Below are 7,903 nucleotides of genomic sequence, written 5' to 3'. Positions count from 1 at the left end.
GGATCACAGGTGTCTGAAAGGCCACCATAAGTCTTATTTCTTTATCTGGACCTCACTCCCTCCCGGAGCGGACTTGGGTGATGCCACCAGCCCTGCAGGTTGTAGACTGGGATTTCGTTTCCAATGAGGGACCTTCACTGGGGGGTGGGGGGTTGGTTTTGCTCTTTCCAGGGAGGGAGGAGGAGGCCCGTGAGAGCTCTGATTCTGGTGGGGGAGGGGAGAGAAGTGAAGTGAGGAGTGGGAGCAAGCACAGATGGGCCAGAAGAGACACTTGGGCAACCTCCTAACGCTGCCTGGGCGCCTCTGCCTGAGGGCGCTTCAGACCCGCAGGCCCTGGCGAGGCCACCGACTGTCTCAGAAGGCAGGGATTTGTGCATCCGGGGCTATCTTCTGACATTGTTCCAGAGTGATTAAGTTAAGCCTCCTGGGGCCAGCTGGAGAGAGAGGACAAATTGCTTTGTAAAATTGATTTGCTGCCGTAGCATTTACAGCGTGCCTGGGGCATATCCACAGTGGCAGGTGCATTGGTGCCCTTCCCTCCCTCACACGGGGGTCTCACCGGCCATGTATACACCGGTCACATGCCATGTGTCCAGAACATGACTTGGGCACCACTCACTTCAGTGCACATGTTTGTGTCCACTCGTGGTGGGCTCATGGTGAATCCTCAGTGTCTCAAATGCCCACACAAGGCAATGGCCACCCACAACTGCAGCCTGCTGGGAGACTTGTCCCAAAGACCCCTGGAGGGGTCCATTTCTGTGGGCAATAGCCATGGGTACCACAGGGGCTAGAGCTGGGATCTAAACATCTGAGACTTGAAGGTTCCCTAAGAAGAGGGGCAGAGCCAGTGCTGGACCAGGGTCTCTGGACCCCGGTGGGGCCTTTGCAACACCTGGGCTGCCTTTCTGCGTTCCTGGGGAAATAGGACAAGGCAAATATTGTGGTCTTCAAAGAATCTGTGAGCTTGGATGATGGTATGATGAGACCCATGGACCACACAGTTGGGCTGCTGAGGGCCATCCAGGGAAGGAGGACATGCTGGGGCCAGGGGTCCATCCAGACAGAAAAGCATGGCTGGCATCACCACCCAGATAGAGAAGGACTGATGGTTCCTTTGTGGCAGGCCTGCCGTGCATTAGAAAGCACACACTTGGTAATGGAGCATCTTGGCCTGGCTGTAGCCCAGGAAACAGGACTCAGGCCCTTAGGCGCCGCTGGTTTCTTTGCCTGCTTCCCAGGCACTCTGGGAGCACTGGCCAGTAGTGTCTAGAGCATCCTCTAGACACTACTGGGCAGTGGGAAAATGGTCAGGGATCCTGGCAGTGAGAGGCAGCTTCAGCATCATGCCTGGGCCAGAGCCGGCTTCTCTGCTCAGCTGCTGTGTGACCTCGAACAGGTGACTTCACCTCTCTGAGCTGTGTCAAGTGTTAAACTAGACAAGACCCATAAAACTCTGAGAATGGTGTTGGTCTACAGAAATAAATTAGTAAAGCTTAGTAAATGCTGATTATGATTTTTTTCATCTTTCCCTCCCTCAAGATGCTCAGGTACTAGTAACACAGGGGAGTGAAGGAGGGGCTGAGCCAGGGGTCCTGGGGTTAGGGAGCTCCTGCCAAGCCACAGACAAGGAAGGAACGTGGGCCTCTGAGCAACATCTCAGGCTGGGCCCTTGCACAACAGCACCCTCCCCACCTTTTAAATTTTTTAATTTAAATTTTAAAATGTTTTAAATTGTGCTAATATATACATAATATAAAATTTACCATTTTAACCATTTTTAAGTATACAGTTCAGTGGTATTAAGTACCTTCACATTGTTATGCAATCATCTCCAGAACTTTCATCCTCCCAAACTGAAACTCTGTCCCCATGAGACTCTAACTCCCCATCCCTCCTCCCACCATGCCCAGGCACCCATCATTCCACTTTCTGTCTTCATGAATTTGACTCCTTTAGGGACCTCATATAAGTGAAATCATGCATATTTGTCCGGTTGTGACTGGCTTATTTCGCTTAGCATAATGTCCTCAAAGTCCATCCATGTTGTAGCAGGTGTCAGAACTTCCTTCCTTTTCAAGGCTGAATACTATTCCATTGTACGGATGGACCACATTTGGTTTATCCACTCACCCGATGATGGACACTTGGGTTGCTTCCACCTTTTGGTGATTGTGGGCGATGCTACTATAAAGATGGGCATACAAATATCTCTCCTAGACCCTGCCTCCACTGATTTTAAATATATACCCAGAAGTGGGAATTTCTGGATCATATGGTCCCCACCCCTCATTACAAATGCAGGAACTGAGGCTACACAGAGGAGCTCAGAGGCTTGACCAGGGACCCAGCGTCCCCACCTCCCAACCCCTGGCCTCCAGCTCCTCTGTGGCCTATTCCCAGGCCTTCGGGAAGGCTCTCTGGAAGAGGTGAGCTGTGATGGATGCACTGAAGCTGTGATGCTGTCATCATGGGGAGGGGAGCACTGGGCCAGGATGGCAAGTAGACAGTCACCAGCCAGGCTTGACTCAGCGCTGGGAAGGCAGCTGTGAAGAGCCAGACGAGGTCTCCCAAGGGGAGAGACAGACCAGGAGCAAGTTCAAAGGCAGCAGTAGGAGCACGGGACCGCAGGCTCCGGTCCCCTCTGCATCTGGGCCTGTCACCCCAGGCACGAGTGGGTGCTATCTGCCCCTGGCGGCCACCTCAGCAACTGCTGGACCTTTGGGGTTCCCCCATCCCCCACATGGGAGGCCCAGATGGCTCTCCGTGGCTTGGATGAGGGGGCTCGGCAGGAAGGGGCTTCTCCTGCCATGCCCTCTGTCCCCAGGGCCTGCTCAGCTCTCTGCAGGGTCAGCAGAGCCACCTGGTCTTGGTGGAGATGCCGGGCTCTGCCCTCCCCAGGGCCAGTCCAGCCCCAGAGTGCAGTCGGCCTGGAGAGGCCAGGGACCTGCCCCCAAGGTCTCTTCAATTTCCTGATAAGAACTGAAGGGCTCCTCGCTTCCCAGGGAACCCCCATGCTGACAGGTGGCTCTGGTGACCGTCCTCGGTGTGTTGTCCGAGTGCTTCCATCTCCCGGTACAGGTGGAACCACACTGTCCCCTGTGGCTAGAGGCCTCCTGCAGTCAGTGAATCAAGCCTGAGCGTCACTTCAGCCCAGGGCGTTTCAGAACCACACACACCAACCCCTTCTTGTCCCTGTGGCACAGCAACTGGGTCCCCGAGTGACCGAGGTGAAAGGAGGCCTCGACTGACCTGCGGGGGACATACCTTGGGAGGGAAAAAGAAAGGACACCCGTCATTTGTAGTAACTGATGTCTCGGGATGCTTGTGACTGGGGTATGACCTAGCGGCTGCCTAGTCCTGCTGTCCTGACTGATGAGGTGGCCGAGGGGTCAGCCCAGCTTCCCAGGTCCTGCCCATGCTTCGTTCTCCTGGCTTCTGTTTTCCTTTGAGGAAACCGATACCCATCCAACAAGTTTCTTTTCTGCTTAACTTGACCCCAGTTAGGCTTTGCTCTTTGCAACCGGGAGCCTGGCCTGGTGGAGGAAGCTGTTTCAGCTGTTACCAAGCAGCTCATCACTGCATGTGAGCGAGGCAGCTGGGAGGAATGCAGGGGGCCTGGGTTTCAGACACAAATGAGGGTCGTTGGAGGAAGAGGTGGTGTGGTTGTGTGGCTGTGTGTGTGTTGGGAAGAGCGCTAAAGGACCTTTCCCACCTCTGAAGGCCATGCGGCTAAACGGTTAGAAGCACAGCTTTGCCTACACGCCCCCCGCCCCCCACCTCCCCCCACAAGCCTGGGTTTGGATCCTAGTGCACCGATGACCGGCTGTGGGTCCTTGCTCAAATTCACCTCTCTGAACACCAATAAGCACATCTGAAATATGGTGATAACAAGACATGGGATTGTTGGGAAGACGGCAGGAGAGGAAGTATATGAAGCACCTGACACAGTGTCTGGACATAACATATTCCCAATTCACCATCATAGTGCCGTACATCAAGGCCAAGGGTGGTGTGCAGTAGCCGCGACCCGCAGAGTCAGGCTGCACCTCCTCCTTGCCATCTGCGAGCCCTCGGCCCCAGCTGCCCACTGGCACCCCTCCCTCCACGAGGGAGCCCGGCCGTCCTCTCCAGCCCACCCTCCGGGACAGAGCTGAGTGCCAGCTGCGGGCTCTCAGTGTCTGCAGCCTCCAGGATTCCTGTGTTTGGGATGCCAGCTTCTTTTACTGTTGTTAGTGTTTTGCTGCTGGGAAGCCTCGAGCATCTCCACGGAGGGACATAAATAAAGGCAATAACCTGGCCATTAGGAAGTTTCGCCTGGTGTGTCCACCCTGGAGCTCCCTGGCATGCTGCAAGGCAGCCCTCGCCAGCGAGCGGAGGGACGGGTGAGAAGCCTCTCGTGCTCTCCGTTTCTGGGTCAGGTACCTCTTATTCTCTGGGCTGCAAACAGAGTGGGGGGTGGGCATAGGCAATGTGCCCCCCATCAGGGTGGCGTGGGAGGGATGTGGGGCAGGCCACCCCCAGGATGGAGCATAGTAAGCGCGGTGAGGCAGGACAGAGGGTGGCATCTCTGAGTGCTGCTCTCCACGGCCCTCCTTCCTCCCCCAGCTGGACGTGGAGCCTGCAGGTGGGGCGTATCGCTCAGAACCCAGAGCTGAGGCTTGGGGCTGGCAGTGCAACCTGGCGTCTGTGGGTGTGGGCTTTGGCACCAGGCAAATGTTGGTGCAAGTCCTCGTCCCTGTGCAACGTCTGTGCCACTGGGCAGGTCCCACCAACTCGATAAACCTTGGTCTCCCGTGTATAGAATAGAGACGGTGATGGTCTCCACTTCCGGGAGCTGAGCCCAGAGCCACCAGCACCCGTAGAGGGGGTTGGCACACGTGCAGCCTTCAGCTCTGTCCTGCCCTGGATTGTCCCATGCAGGATGTTTGGGCTGAGGCCCGGCTGCTCGTGGGGTCTCTCCATCTCCCACCCTAACACAGAGGAGGCGCTGGGCCTGCCTGCTGGCAGGGAGGGGGTCTGACCTCATCTTAGGTCAAAGATGGGACAATATTGGCTGGTGGCAAAGCTCCCCATGAGGGAGCCCCGCTGCTCCATAGTGGCGGGGGTGGGTGGGTGGGATGCTTGGGGGCCTGGAATCAAGCTGGATTAATTGAACCTGACAGGCTTGGGCCTGAGAGGGTTCAGAGGGTCCCCAGGCTACTCCTCTGTTTTGATCTGACCACCGAGGGCTTCTACCCCCACCCAACCCCAGGCCTCTGTCTTCTTTTCTTTAAGAATTGTGACGGCACATTTTCATTTATTAATTTTATGCTTAATAACACTTTTTTAAAAACCCCAAAACTAGATGCCCGTGAGAAACAATTCACACTGTGTGGATAGTTGTCAAGGCCCCTCAGATGTGATCATGTGGCCCCAAACCCTATGACAGTTCCCTGGGTGTTTCCTGGGGCTGCTGAACCTGGGAGCGGGGGCGGGGAGATTCGGGGCTGCAAAGCTGAAAGGGAGCAGAAGGTGGGACACAGGGGGAAGAGTGGCAGAGGAGAGGACATCACTTAGGGTGCCCCGGGGCCATCCCAGGATGCAGGCTGGAGAGCAAGGCCAGCCTGAGGTGGGTGACATCCTGGCATCTGTGGGTTCACTCCAGCTGTGAGCTCCCCAGGAGTGAGAGCAGAAGAGGGCAGAGGGCAGGGGGCAGAGGGGGGAGGAACAGCACACAGGGACAGCTGAGGAGGTCCTCAGAAGGGGGCGAGTGTCTCCCCTAAGCTCCCAGGGCAGCAGTAGGACAAAGCTCTGTGTCCTCCTCCCCTCCCCTCCCCACGTGCTCTCCACTGAGGAGTCAGGGCCCTGGGTGGCCGCAGCGGCCTGTCTAGGGATCTGTGCGCTAGGCCAGGGTAGGCCAAGTCAGCCGAGGGCCGGAGCCGCTTTCACCTGGCAACCTTCCCGGCGCCCCCTCCCTCCCCCAACATTCCCTTCACAGCAGGCGTGGTAATTGGGTTTTACACGGGGCCCTCTGGCACTGACCTAGTTGTCCCGGTTCCCGCCTTCCTCTGTCCCTGTGTGTTCACCCCTGATGTTCTTTAAACCCCAGGCATTGTGCCTTCATATGTCCTGATTTTATCCTCCACTCTGATTCTGCTGGGCAAGGTCAAGCTGGTGCCGGAGCCTGGAGCAGGCATTCAGGGTGCCTGGCATAGCATGTGCTTCTCAAGGGCGCCCTGCTCTGGGCCCACCTCTGGGAATGAGACAAGTGAGGCCCCGGGTCTGCACCCTGGACAGCTGAGCAGCAGGTGATGGCCTGAGCGTGAGCCCGTTAGGGGCCTCCTCCCTGACGCTGGGTCCCCATGTGTGTGAGGAGGAATGGAAGGGTTTCTGGGGACCAACTCCTCATCTGGAAATGGCAGCAATAATGCAAAGTGCACGGGCTCAACTGAAATAACACGTGGGGGGCACAAGGCCTGGCACCGGATGAGAATGTCCATCTGTCTGTCCATCTCCCTCCCTCTCTCATCACTTCCTCACCTGCAGAATGGAGGCCTGGACATCCCGGGGAGAGCCCTGTGCCCACAGGGACCGTGTGTCCACTACCGGACACTGACCATCTGTGCTGGTGCTGGAGCAGCGCAGATGGGAGCATCTTCTGCCGATTAGAACATCTCTGGGGAGGGGGTGTGTTCTTGGGTTCCCCATTCACAGGTGAGAGCACCTGAGGCTATGAATGACAAAGGGACTGTGGCCAGGGCTCAGAGCTGCTCCCACTGGACTCAGGATTCAAGCTCCGTGACCGACCCCTGTGCCTCTGCTCTTCACCCCTGCTCCGGGCTGACCAGATGTTTGGCAGCTCTGGGGCTATCTGGGGGGGTAGAGGGCGAGGAAAACTTGTCCTGAAGCGGGTCACCACCCTGGCGCCTTCACCAGCCCCGTGGGTGGCCGAGCATGTCCTGGTCTGGATTCTGACAGGTTGCAGCTTGTTTTTTTGAGACTTGTCAGCATGGGGCTGCCAGGGAAACAGGTGCCCGTCTCTAACAGGGATGTCTACCCGGCTGTGCTCTGAAGGGGCATGTTCCTTGATTCCTACAGGGCTTGGGGCCAGTCCCTGTAAGAGGGAGCCTCGAAAGTGTCGGCTGGGGGGCACAGATGGCTTTGGGTTTAAACGGGGCCAGAGCTTTCACCAGCTCCTGCAAACAGTTCCCTGAATATGGAGGTTTGGCTGAAATCAGGCGGGCGACATCAGCTGCTCCCCACACCCCCGCCCGGAATCCCCCCACTGCCCCCTCCCCAAGACATCCCCCCAATTTCAGAATCACCTCTGCTTGGTCTCCCAGCTCCTGTAAGCCGCCAAGCATGAAGCCTGCCCTCCGAGGCTGTATGAATAATAGAACTGAAATCATCCCTAGTTAAAAATAGATACTCTTCTTAATAAATATTTTACGTACTGTCTTTAGAATATACAGATCCCCTGTCTGAAGAGTTAAAGAAAACCCTGTTATCGAACCCAAAGACTGTAGGAAAGGCTCAGCCTAACGTCCCCGCAGCCACAGCTCCTGACTGGGATCCACCCCTTCTTCAGTGACATTCACTGAACACAACCCACACCGGTACCGACAGAACTCCCAGCCAGGAGCAGCCTGGGAATTCTTGGGCGTGTTAGTCACCTATGAATTTGATGGAGGCAAATCAGTTATCCGATGCCCCTTGGCTAAGTGAGGCTCGGAGTTCAGAAAAGCCAAAAGCAAGTTCTCATGTTCCCGCTGTACAGAAGGACTCCCCTCTGTGAGCGGAAGCTGGGGGCGTCTGGGGGCAGTCTCGGGGAGGGAGAGAAAATTCTGGGTGGGGAGGAGGAAGTGGTTGGAGTTTAAACTGCTGGCCCATTTCAGAAAACTTTGCAAATTCAGTATAACCT

This window comes from Eubalaena glacialis, chromosome 19, assembly GCF_028564815.1.
Source record: "Eubalaena glacialis isolate mEubGla1 chromosome 19, mEubGla1.1.hap2.+ XY, whole genome shotgun sequence".
Taxonomy (NCBI): domain Eukaryota; kingdom Metazoa; phylum Chordata; class Mammalia; order Artiodactyla; family Balaenidae; genus Eubalaena; species Eubalaena glacialis.
This window is presented reverse-complemented; position numbering follows the sequence as displayed.